Raw genomic sequence first — 14,348 nt, forward strand, 5'->3', positions numbered from 1 at the left:
ATGAGATATGATTAAATATATGAATATTAGAATAACTGGAGTTTTTAGAGGACAAAAGTGGCAAGGGGCAGAAATTTTACTTAAAGAAATAACAGAAGATGGTGGAGGAATAGGATGGGGAGGATCACTTTCTCCCCCACAAATTCATCAAAAGATCATTTGAATGCTGAACAACTTCCACAAAACAACTTCTGAACGCTGGTGGAGGACAGCAGGCACCCAGAAAGGCAGCCCATTCTCTTTGAAAGGAGGTAGGACAAAATATAAAAAGACAAAAGAGTTAGGGACAGAGACCCGTCCTGAGGAGAGAGTCCTGAAAGAGGAAAAGTTTCCAAACAGTAGGAAACTCTCTCACTGCCCTGTCTGTGGGGAGTCTTTGGAATCTCAGAGGGCAACACAAGAAGGGGGAAAAACAGAAAACAAAAAAACACAGCATACGCGCCTACCTGCAAATGTCAGTGGAGAAGTAGCCCAGACGCTCACATACGCCACCAAGGAGCAGGGGCTGGACAGTGAGGAGCAGGCTGCATAATCGTGCTTAGGGTAAGGGCTGGGCCTGAATGCCCTGAGGACAATCTGAGGGAGCTAAGGTGAGCTAGGAACCCAAAATGCAGGATCTCCAGAGAGACAAAAAAAAAAAAAAGAGAAATTTCCCGTGAAAGGCTCTAACAAGCAGCCTGGCCTGCAAACAGAACAAAGGGTTGAGCAAATACAAAAGGAGAGGTAGCTGGCTGTGTACAGGGCCCTCCCCCCGACCGGAGACACAGAGGCAGGCATGCCACAGCCAGAGCCCGAGGGCAAGGGGCTGTTACAATCTCGCCCCGAAACCGGCATCCTCCACCAAACCATGAGCAGGCTCCCAGTTTCTAACCACGTCTTCCTGGGATCCTGGATGGTTGACATCTGCCAGGAGTGTGGCAGCCTGAGATCAGCTCCCCATAGGAGGTGCACAGAACACCCGAGACAGTGCTCTCCTGGCGCACCCAGGAAACCGAGTGGCTGGGACCAGGGAGGGGACTAAGATGCACGGCCCACTTGGGACAGTGCATTCGCCAAGCACCTGGTCTCCTGAGCTGCTCAGACCTGGGAAGGGCACAAAATGCAGGTCTGTGCCCTTGCGGAGTATCCGAGAACCTGAGGGGCTTAGACCCTGGAAGTGCACGAAATGCAGAGCCGGCTTTGGACAGGGTCCCTGCAGAGCAACCTGGAGCCTGGGTGGTGTAGACCCGGGAAGCACAGGCCACCTTGAGCTGGGACAAACCCAGTGTGGTCCATACACTGCAATTAAGCCCCACACACGCCAGCGATATTTGTTTGCAATATCTCTCCCTCCACACAACACAACTGAACATGAGCCTATGTAAGTGACCACCCTCACCCCCTTCTGTCAGAGCAGAAATTAGACAAGGAGGAGGCTTGCAAAAAGAGGAAAATTAACAAAGAAATAAACAAAGAAAAGGGAGCCGCTCTGGAAGCAATAGGTGCAACAGATTAAAATCCTGTATTTAACACTAACTAAGCATTTGAGGCAGAGAAGGCAATGGCACCCCACTCCAGTACTCTTGCCTGGAAAATCCCATGGACGGAGGACCCAGGTAGGCTGCAGTCCATGGGGTCGCGAAGAGTCGGACATGATTGAGCAACTTCACTTTCACTTTTCACTTTTATGCATTGGAGAAGGAAATGGCAACCCACTCCAGTGTTCTTGCCTGGAGAATCCCAGGGATGGGGTCGCACAGAGTCAGACACGACTGAAGTGACTTAGCAGTAAGCATTTGAGGGGGTCTATACACCTTGAGAACAACAACAAGCTGGAACAAAGAACTATCTGAAACTGAACTGACCCCACACTGCCTACAACAGCTCCAGAGAAATTCCTAGATATATTTTTACTGTTGTCACTTTTTATTTTTTTTTTCATTTAAGTTCTTTATTATTCCTTTAATTTTCATTTCTATAAGCTACTATTACCTTGCAAAAAAAAAAGATCCTATTTTTGAAGGAAATTTCATATATACCTTTTATAATTTTTGTGATTTGTTTTTTTAACATCTTTTTTTTTTTTTTTAGAGTCTAACCTTTACTCTAGGCTTCTAATCTTTGCTTTTTGATATTTGTTATCAATTGTATACCTTGAAGAATCTAATCTGAAATATCCATTTTCACTTAGGGGTATGATTACTGGCTTGATTTGCTTTCTCCTCTTTTGACTCTCCCTTTTCTCCCCCAGGTCACCTCTATCTTCTCCCTCTCCACTTCTCTTCTCTGCTTAACTCTGTTAATCTCTCTGGGTGTTCCAGACTGTAGAGAGCACTTAGGGAATTCATTACTGGCTAGCAAGCTCCTCCCCTTTCAACTTCCCCCTCTTCTTTTCCTGGTCACCTCTATTTCCCTCCTCCCTCTTCTCTTCTCCATGTAACTCTGTGAACCTCTCTGGATGTCCCTCGCTGTGGAGAACTGTTTCACCATTAACCTAGATGCTTTATCATCTGTGCTGTATGGATAGAGAAGTCTTGAGGCTACTGTAAGAATATGACTGAAAGCCAGAGGCAGGAGACTTAAATCCAAAACTTGAGAACATCAGAGAACTCCTGATTCCAGGGAACGTGAATAGACAAGAGCTCACCCAAATGCCTCCATACCTAACACTGAAACCAACCTCCACCAAAAAGCCAACAAGTTTCAGAGCAAGACACACCATATTAATTGTCCAGGAAAGCAAGAACACAGCAATGAGCATTAAAAGACAGGCTGCCCAAAGCCATGCCAAACGCATAGAAATCCCAAAACTCACTACTGGACACTTCACTGCACTTCAGAGAGGAGAGGAGGCTCGACCAACCAGAACACAGACACAAGCTCCCCTAACCAGGAAAACTTGACAAACCACAAGTCCAACCCCACCCACAGGGAGCAGGCTCCACAATAAAGAGGAACCACAAACTTTCAGCCTACAGAAAGAGCACCCGAAACACAGTAACCTAAACAAAATGAAAAGGCAGAGAAATATTCAGCAGGTAAAGGAACATGATAAATGCCCACCAAACCAAACAAAAGATACGGAGACAGGGAGTCTACCTGAAAAAGAATTAAGAATAATGATAGTACAGATGATCCAAAATCTTGAAAACAAATGGAGTTACAGATAAATAGACTAGAGACAAGGACTGAGAAGATGCAAGGCTGGGTGTACACATCGAGGAAAAACAGAATTGAAAGAGAAACATGCACTCCAGTGTTCATTGCAGCACTGTTTACAACAGCTAGGACATGGAAGCAATCGAAACGTCCATCAACAGACAAATGGATATGAAAGTTCTGGTACATATACACAATGGAATATTACTCAGCAATTTAAAAAAATGCATTTGAATCAGATCTAATGAGGTGGATCAAACTGGAGCCTATTATACAGAGTCATAAAGTCATAAAGAGAAACACCAATACAGTATATTAATGCATATATATGGAATTTAGAAAGATGGTAACGACAACCCTATACCCGAGACAGCAAAAGAGACACAGATAAAAAGAACAGACTTTGGACTCTGTGGGAGAAGGCAAGGGTGGGATGATTTGAGAGAAAAGAACTAAAACATGTATATTATCTTATGTGAAATAGATGACCAGTCCTAGCTACATGCATGAACAGGGCATTCAAAGTCAGTGCATTGGGACAACCCAGAGGGATGGAATGGGGAGGGAGGTAAGAGGGGGTTTTGGGATGGGGGATACATGTACACCCATGGCTGATTCATGTCAGTGTATGGCAAAAACCACCACAATATTGTAAAGTAATTAGCCTCCAATTAAAATAAATAAATTGATTTAATAAAAAAAAATAGCTGAGAACTTCACAAACCTAGGGAGAGATTTGGATATAAAGTTCACAAAACTAATAGTTTGCCCAATTAACTCAATACAAAAAGACTTCTTCAAGACACAATATACTGAAATGCTCAAAAAAAAAAATCCTAAAAGGGGAAAAAAATATTGTAACCTGCAAAGGTACCCCCAATAAACTATCAGCAGGTTTTTCAGCAAAATCTTTCATACCAGGAGACAGTGAATTATACTGTCAAAGTTTTAAGAGAAAAAAATGCCAACCAAGAATAAATTATTCAGCATAGTTACCCTTTAGATACAAAAGAGAAATAAAGACTATTCCAAATACACATTTCAGCTCTTAAAATAAAATGAAAATATGCTATTTAGTAACATCAAAATATAGGAAAACATACAGTACACTCGTAAAGACAAAGATACAGTCAGATTTAGAAAACTCTAATTCTGTAACATGGAGTGTTAACCACTTACTACAATATAAGAGTTAAAGGAAGAGTGTAACTATAGCTACCATGTGCTCTGCTAAGTCATTTGTCATGTCAACCCTTTGTGACAATATGGACTGTAGCCCATCAGGCTCCCCTTTTCATGGAATTCTCCAGGCAAGAATACTGGAGTGGATTGCCATACCCTCCTGCAGGGGATCTTTCCATTAGCAAATATATGATATAAAAACAGATAAACTGTGACATCAAAGTTTTCCAAAAAGTGGGAGGAAAATCATCAAGCTTTTCTATGCAACTGAGGTTAAGTTACTATCAGTGTAAAATGAACTATTTTATCAATATGAAATTCTATGTAAGCCTCATGGTAACCACAAAGAAAATACCTATAGTAGATTTACAAAAGATAAAGAAAGAAGAAACACAGCACACCTTTTGAAAAATCACTAATTTACAAAGAGTAGGCAGAAACAGAGGGGACAAAAAAGAACAACAAAATAGCCAGACAAGATGAATGACATGGCAATATTAAGTACTTGCATGCCAATGATTGCTCTAGATACAATGGATTAAGTTATCTAATCAAAAGGCACAAAGTGGCTGGCTGTTTGTTTTTGTTTTTTTTTTTTTTTAATTATAAAAAGAGGCTCTGCCTAAAAGAGACTCATGTCAGCTTTAAGGACAAACATAACTTAATGTGAAGAGATATTAAAAAAAAGGTATTCCAAGCAACTGGTAACTAAAAGAAAGCAGAAATAGCTGTATTTCTATTAGAAAAAATAGGAGACTTGGAAACAAAAAATAAATACAAAATGGATTAAAGACTTAAACAACTATAAGAAAACAGAGAGAAAGATCCTCTACACATTGATTCTGGCAATGACTTTTTGGATATGGTATTAAAAGCAAAAGCTACAAAAGTAAAAATCAAATGGGACTGCATCAAACTAGAAAGCTTCTGCATAGTACAACAATGAGCAAAAAGGAAAGGTAACCTATGAAGTGGCAGAAAATATTTGCAAGCCACATATCTGATCAGGGGTTAATGTATAAAGTATAAAAAGAACTCACATAACTCAATTACAAGGAAACCACAACTTTGATTAAAAAACGAGAAGAGAAAGGGACTGAGTAGATATTTTTTCAAAGATGTACAAATGTCCAGCAGGTACATAAAAATATGCCTCAAACCTTAACTGTCAGGAAAATGCAAACAAAACCATAATGAAATATCAACTCATATTTGTTACAGTGGCTATTATCAAGACAAGAGTGTTCGTGATGTGGAGAAAGGGAACCTTTGTACTCGGTCAGGTAAGTCACTATAGAAAATGGTACAAATGTTCCTCACAAATTAAAAATGTAAATACCATGTGATCCAGCCTAGAGACTAATCAATAATACTGTATTATATATTTCAAAAAAACTATAAATAGATCTTATATATTTTCTGTACATATCAGAAATAATAATTATGTGGTATGACAGAGGTGTTAGCTTAAACTTTGGTAGTAATCATATTACAATATAAAAGGGTATCAAATCACTTTGTACAAATTAAATGAATACAATGCTATAGGTTTTAATATCTTATCTTAAAAGATATTAGTTTTAATATCTTTCTAAAAGAAATATAGAAATATAAATTGAGTCACAAATGAACTTAAAAATTTTTAGTAGCTTTATTAAAAATGTAATGAGATAAATTAAGTATGATTTAACTATGTTTCACTTAACCTAATTTATCCAAAATATTATCATTGTAACATACAATCAATATTAAAAACATATTGATTAAAAAAAGAAGTCCTCCACCACAGAAATAGAAGACAATAGAAATTTCATGAAAGTAAGAAAAGAGAGGAAGAATGTCTGAACCAAGCTTCAAGCACCAAGTAGCATTAATTCAAAAAAAAAAAAAAACCTTGAAAACAAGAACACTACCAAAATCGTGAAGAATGTGAATCCAAATCTGTAAATCTACCTTATTGGGATCCCCTGAATATGGTATAAATCTTTCCTCTTATGTTTATGGATGCTATCCTGAATTCTCTGAGCTCCCTGAAAAATTCAAATTTTAGCTTTCTTTATTTAGGCTTCATCACTGTTTAGACCCATTTGATGATTCAATACTAGTCTTCAACTTGTCAGATTTCCTAAGTAAATTTTCTGTTTTGAAAGTTGACTCATAAAATTTATATATTTTATATTTCTTTACTTCCAATTCTACTCCCAAAGCATTAGTTAATTATTTTATTGTTTTAAACTAACTTCACTTCTCCCTCAAATTTTGGCCATTATTTTATCAAATATGATTTAAGTTAATTCAGAGCTAGAAATATCTTGATGCTTTTTTTAATTTATATTTTTATTGAAGGATAATAACTTTACAGAATTTTGTTGTTTTCTGTCAAACTTCAACATGAATCAGCCGTAAGTATAAAAATATCACCTCCCTCATAAATCTCCCTCCCATACTCCACCCCACCCCACCACTCTAGATTGATACAGAGCCCCTGTTTGAGTTTTCTGAGCCACAGAGCAAATTCCTGTTAGCTATCTATTTTACATATGGTAATATAAGTTTCCATGTGACTCTTCCCATACATCTCACCCTCTCCTCCCCTCTCCCCATGTCCATAAGTCAATCCTCTATGTCTTTTTCTCCAATGAGTGAGTGAAGTCGCTCAGTCATGTCTGACTCTTTGTGACCCCATGGACTGTAGCCTACCAGGCTCCTCCATCTATGGTATTTTCCAGGCAAGAATACTGGAGTGGGTTGCCATTTCCTTCTCCAGGAGATCTTCCCAACCCAGGGATTGGACCCAGGTCACCTGCATTGTAGGCAGATGTTTTACCATCTGAGCCACCAGGGAAGGTGGCTTTTCTCCACTGCTGACCTGTAAATAAAGTCAGCAGTACCATTTTTCTAGATTCCATATATATGTGTGAGAATACAATATTTATCTCTCTGACTCACTTCACTCTAAATAATAGGTCCTAGGTTTATCTACCTCATGAGAACTGATTCAAATGCATTCCTTTTTATGGCTGAGTAATATTCCATTCTGTATATGTACCACAATTTCTTTATCCATTCAACTGTTGATGGATATCTAGGTTGCTTCCATGTTCTAGCTATGGTATATAGTGCTGCAATGAACATGTGTTTCTCAATTTTGTTTACCTCAGGGTAGCTGGGATTGCTGGGTTACATGGTAGTTGTATTCCGAGTTTTTTTAAGGAATCTCCATACCATCTTCCATAGGGACTGTATCAATTTAAATTCCCACCAACAGTGCAAGAGCATTCCCTTTTCTGCACACCCTCTCCAGAATTTATTGTTTGTAGACCTCTTGATGATGGCCACTCTGACCGGTGTGAGATGATATCTCATTATAGTTGTAATTTGCATTTCTCTAAGAATGAGCTATGTTGAGCATCTTTTCATCTGTTGTTAGCCATCTGTATGTCTTCTTTGGAGAAATGTCTTTTAAAGTCTTTTTCCCACTTTTTGATTGGATTTTTGGGTTTTCTGGTATTGAGCTGTATTAACTTCTTGTATGTTTTGGAAATTAATCCTGTTAGTTTTTTCATTTGCTATTATTTTCTCCCATTCTGAGGGTTGTCTTTTCACCTTACTTTCTGCTGTGAAAAATCTTTTAAGTTTAATCAGGTCCCCTTGTATACTTTGGTTTTTATTTCTATTACTCTAGAAGGTGGGTCATATCAGATCTCACTTTGACTTATGTCATCGAGTTTTCTGCCTGTCTTCCTCTAAGAGTTTAATACTTTCTGGCATTACATTTAGGTCTTTAATCCATTTTCAGTTTATCTTTGTGTATATTGTTAGGAAGTGTTCTAATTTCATTCTTTTATATGTAGCTGTCCAGTTTTCCCAGCACCATTTATTGAAGAGGCTGTCTTTGCCCCATTGTATAGTCTTGCCTGTTTTGTCAAATATAAGGTACCTGTAGGTGCATGGGTTTCTTTCTAGGCTTTCTATCTTGTTCCATTGGTCTGTATTAATGCTTCTGTGCCAGTACCATACTGTTTTGATGACTGCAGCTTTGTAGTATAATCTGAAGTCAGGAAGGTTTATTCCTCTGGTTCCATTCTTCTTTGTGAAGACTGCTTTGGCTATTTGGGGTCTTCTGTGTTTCCATATTAATTGTGAAGGTTTTTCTTCTAGTTCTGTGAAAAATGTCATCAGTACTTGATAGGGATCACACTGAATCTGTAGATTGCATTTGGTAGTATAGCCATTTTCACAATATTGATTCTTCCTACCCAGGAACCTATAATATCTCTCCATCTGTTTATGTCATCTTTGATTTCTTTCATTATGGTCTTAAATTTTTCTGTGTATGGTTCTTTTGTCTGCTTAGGTAAGTTTATTCCTAGATATTTAATTCTTTTTCTTATTTTTCATTGTTACTATACAAAATGCAAGTGATTTCCTTGTATTGCTTTTGGATCCTGCAACTTTGATAAATTCACTGATTAGCTCTAGTAACTTTCTGAGACTATCTTTAGGGTTTTCTATATTCAGTATCATGTCATGTGAAAACAGTGAGAGCTTTGCTTCTTCTTTGCCAATCTGGATTCCTTCTCAGATTGCTCTAGCTAGGACTTCCAGAAAAATATTGAATAATATTGGTGAAAGTGGACACCCTTGTCTTGTTCCTGATCTTAGGAGGAATACTTTCAGTTTTCACCAATGAGATTAATGTTTGCTGTAGGCTTATCATATGTGGTCTTTATTATGTTGAGGTAGGTTTCTTCAATGCACATTTTTTGAACAGTTTTAATCATAAATGGGTGAATTTTTCAAAGGGTTTTCTGCATCTATTGAGATGATCATATGGTTTTTGTCTTTGTTTGTTAATATGGTGTATCACATTGATTGATTTGCTTCTGCTGTAGGATTCTTGCATTCCTGGAATAAACTCAACTTGATCACCACATATGAGTTTTTTGATGTGTTGCTGATTCTGTTTCCTAAATTTTGTTGAGGATTTTTGCATCTATGTTCATCAGTTATATTCAACTGTAGCTTTCATTTTTTGTGTTGCTTTTGTCTGGTTTTGGTATGAAGGTGATGGTGGCATCATAGAATGAATTTGGAAATGTTTCTTCCTCTGCATTTTTTGCAAAGTTTTAGAAAGATAGGCATTAGCTCTTCTCTAAATGACAATTTTCCTGTGAAGCCACCTAGTCCTGGGCTTTTGGTTTTGGAGGGATTTTTTATCACAGCTTCAATTTCAGTGCTTGTAATTGGGTTGTTCATAATTTCTACTTCTTCCTGATTCAGTCTTAGAAGACTGAATTTTCCAAGAATCTGTCCATTACTCCCAGGTTATCCATCTTATTGATATATAGTTGTTTATAATATTCTCTTATAAGCCTTTGTATTTCTGCATTGTCTGTTGTAACCTCTCATTTTCATTTCTAAATTTGTTGATTTGATTCTTCTCTCCTTTTTTTCTTGATGAGTCTGGGTCAAGGTTTGTCAACTTTGCTTATCTTTCCAAAGAACCAGATTGTGTTTTTATTAATCTTTACTATTGTTCCTTTCTTTTTTCATTTATTTCTGCTCAGATCTTTATGATTTCTTCCCTTTTACTAATTGTGGGGTTATTTTTGTTCTTTTTCCAATCTGGTTAAGTGGTAAAGTTAGTTTGTCTATTCGATGTTTTTCTTGTTTCCTGAGGTAGGATTCTGTTGCTCTAAACTTCACTCTTAATAACTGCTTTCACTGCGTCCCATAGGTTTTGAGTTGTTGTGTTTTCATTGTCATTTGTTTCTAAAATTTTTTTATTTCTTCAGTAACCTGTTGGTTATTTAGAAACATATTGTTTAATCTCCGGGTGTTTGTGCTTCTTACAGATTTTTTCTTGTAATTGATATTTAGTCTCACAGCATTGTAGTCAGAGAAGATGTTTGATACGATTTCAATTTTCTTAAATTTACTGAGGTGCAATTTGTAACCCAAGAGATGGTTTATCCTGGAGAATGTTCCATGTGCACATGAGAAGAAGGTGTATTTGTCTGCCTTTGGATGGAATGTCCTGAAGATATCATAAGATCCATCAGATCTAATGTATCATTTAAGACTTGTGTTTCCTTATTAAGTTTGTTTGATGATCTGGCCGTTGGTGTGAATGGGCTGTAAAAGTCTCCTACTACTATTGTGTTACTGTTAATTTCTGCTTTTATGTCTGTTAGTGTTTTTCTTATGTATTTAGGTGCTCCTGTGTTGGGTGCACATGTATTACAATTGCTATGTCTTCCTCTTGGATTGATCCCTTGATCATTATGTAATGTCCTTCCTTATCACTTGTATTCTTCTTTATTTTAAGGTCTATTTTGTCTGGTATGAGGGTTGCTACTCCAGCTGTTTTTTGTTTCGCATTTGAATGGAATATATATTTTCCATCCTCTCACTTTCAGTCTATGTGTGTCTTCAGGTCTAAAGTGGGTTTCTTGTAGACAGCATATACATGGGTCTTGTTTTTGTATCCATTCAGCCAGTCTGAGTCTTTTGTTTCGAGCCTTTAGTCCATTTACATTTAAAGTAATTATTGATATATATGTTCCTATTGCCATCTTCTTAATTGCTTGGGGTTGATTTTGTAGATCTTTTCTCTTCTTCTCTATTTCTTAACTATAAAAGTCCCTTTAACAACTGTTGTAATGCTGGTTAGGCGGTACTGAATTCTCTTAATTTTTGCTTGATGGAAAAGCTTTATATTTCTCCATCTATTTTGAATGAGATCCTTGCCGGGTACTGCAAACTAGGTTGTAGATATTTTCCCTTTCAATACTTTAAATATATTCTGCCATTCCCTTCTGGCCTGCAGAGTTTCTGCTGAAAGATCAGCTGTTAAGCATGTGGGGATTCCCTTGTATGTTACTTGTTGCTTCTCCCTTGCTGCTTTTAAGATTTTGTTTAGTCTTTGTTAATTTGATTAGTGTGTGTCTTGGCATGTTTCCCCTTGCGTTTATCCTGTATAGGACTCTTTGAGCCTCTTGGACTTGATTGACTATTTCCTTTTCCATGTTGGGAAAAATTTCAACTATAATCTCTTCAAAAATTGTCTCATACCCTTGTTTTTCTCCTCTTCTTCTGTGACCCCTATAATTCAAATGTTGGTGTGTTTTATATTGTGTCAGAGGTCTCCAAGACAATCCTCAGTTCTCTTCATTCTATTTATTTTATTCTGCTCTTCAGAAATTATTTTCACCATGTTATCTTCCAGTTAATTGATTGGTTCCTCTGCTTGAGATATTCTGCTATTGATTCTTTCTAGAGTATTTTTATTTTCTGTAATTGTTTTCTTTGTGTGTTTATTCTTTAATTCTTCTAGGTCTTTGTTAATTGATTTTTGCATTTTTCCCATTTTGTTTTCAAGGTTTTTGATCATTTTTACTATCATTATTCTGAATTCTTTTTCATGTAGTTTGCCTATTTCCTGTTCATTTATTTGGACTTCTGTGTTTCTCATTTGTTCCTTCATAGTATTTCTCTGCTTTTTCATTTTTTTTTTTTTTAACTTATTATGTTTGAGATCTCCTTTCCCCAGGCTCAAAGTTTAATTCTGTCTTCCTTTTGATTTCTTCCCTCCTATGGTTGGTCCAGTGGTTTGTATAAGTTACATATAGGGTGATATTTGTGCTGAGTTTTTGTTTGCTTGCTTTTACTCTGATGGGCAAGACTGAGTGAGTTGGTAATCCTGTTTGCTGATGATTGGGTTGTATTTCCGTTCTGTTTGTTTTCTAGATGAGGCAACCTGCACATGGTTCTACTGGTGGTTGGATGATGCCAGGTCTTATATTCAAGTGGTTACCTTTGTGTGAGTTCTCACTATTTGATACACCCTAGGATTAGTTCTCTGGTAGTCTAGGGTCTTAGAGTCAGTGCTCCCACTCCAAAGGCTCAGGGTTTCATCTATGGTCAGGAATGAGGATTCCAAAGTGGTTTGTTATGAAATTAAGTGAGAGTACAACAAATATCCAAAAATGAGAAACCAAAGGTAAACCCTAATCAAATGGCAGTTACAAAATCAAGCAAATAATAATTAAAATAATGGAATATAGACATATACATATACACCCATGAACAAAGTCAAAATAGTCCAAATAAAATAAAGTACAGAAAATTGATTGGTGAACAAAGGAAAACAAAATTTATATTTCTCAGTTTAGAACAAAACTAACTAAAGCACAAACTGGAAAACAAAACTAAAGCAAGGTGCTAAGTGGGGAATAACACAATGAAAACTATAGTAACAAATATGGTGAAAGGAAAGGAAAGAAAGAAGATATATGCATATATATATGCATATATATAAATAGAGATAGATGAAGAAGATTTATATATTTTAAAGATTAACTGCAGGGGACAAAAACAGTAGGAAAGGGAAATAAAGGAATAAATGTAGAAAAATATAATAGGTTTAATAAAATTGAAAATCAAAAGTATAAAAAAGAGAAAAGAAGAAAAGAGACAGGAGAAGAAAGAAAAAAGGGGAAAAAAAGGAAAACTCCACAGAACTACAATAGGCCAATACAGAGGCAGAGGTTTACAGCAACATAAAAAGTGTAACTGATTACACACATATACACCCATAGGAAAATCAAAACAGTCCAACAAAAATAAAGTACAATAGATTCATCTGGCAAACAAAAGAAACCAAAAATTATATCTACCAGAACAGAACTAACTAAAGTAGTAACTAGAAAACAAAACTAAAGCTAGGGGGCAACAGGGGAATAAGGCAATGAAAATAAAACTAACAAATATGTAGAGAGTAAAGGAAAGAAAGAAAACAAAGAATAGACATGCAAAGTTAAATGGAGGTAGATAAAGAAGATTTATATACATTAAAGATTAACTACAAGGGGAAAAGAACAATAGGAAAAGCAAACAAAGGAATACATGTAGAAAAAAAAATTTTAGGTTTTAAAAATTAAAATTAAAAAAAGAGAAAATAATTAAAAAGAGAAAACTCCACAGAAGTGGGAAAGCCCAATGTAGAGGCAGCGGTTTACAACAATAAAAAATGTGACTGAGGGGAAAAAAAAAAAGCCCAAAAGGTTAATTAGATTTCATAGTGCCAATAAAATAGACAACTATAACAGAGGGAGGAAAAAAGGTAACAAAAAAGAAAAAAAATTGCCAAAAAATCTATAGAGCAAGTCAAAACCTAAGAATAATAAATGTTTTTCTTGAGTCACTGCTGTCAGAGTCCTTTCCCTCACTGGGAGCCACAGTCCACCTCACCTCCCTAGGATGCCCTCCAGCACGGTTCTGGTCTCTGGACCTGCAACTCAGGTCCAGGGGGCAACTCAGGTTCTAATCTGGTCCTACGCCTATGTGTTCTTGCCTCCAATGTCCACAGCTATCAGAACTAGTGCTTTACCTGTTGTGGGAGCTCTCAATGACCTTTTATATATTCCATAGACACATAATCTGCCTAGCTGATCGTGTGGATTTAAACTGCAGTTGCACAGCTGGTGGGAAGGTTTTGGGTCTCCTTCCTTAGCCACACTGCCCCTGGGTTTCACTTGTGGTTTTATTTCCACCTGTGCATTTGGGTCGTCCACTGAGGTTTGCTCTGGAGGACTTGGGTTTGCCCCTGTGAGGGCCAGGTGTGGAGGTGGTACACCTGCTGGGGTTGCGGGGGTTCTGGCAGCACCAGGTACTCAGGAGAGTTGGCAGCTAGGGAGCAGGAAATACAGTGCTCTAGAAGGGTATGGTAACCAGTATTGGCCAGTATGCACCAGTATTCCTACCTGGAGAACTGCCCTCCCTGACAGAGAAGCCTGGCAGGCCACACAGTCTGCAGGGTTGCTGAGTTGGACACTGCTAAAATGACCTCTCATGTACAGACGCAGGACAGTTTTTGTCTGTGGCTGCTCTGCCTGAGTTAGAGTTGAGTGTGAAGGTGGCGCAGCTACTTGGCTTGCGGGGACCCTTACGGTGCCAGCCGTGCAAGGACACAGACCGCCTCTGCCCCAGGAGTTGCGGCCCTATCAGAATCTTTTTTCGAGCCT

This window comes from Dama dama, chromosome 20 (assembly GCF_033118175.1).
Source record: "Dama dama isolate Ldn47 chromosome 20, ASM3311817v1, whole genome shotgun sequence".
In the NCBI taxonomy this organism is placed as follows: Eukaryota; Metazoa; Chordata; class Mammalia; order Artiodactyla; family Cervidae; genus Dama; species Dama dama.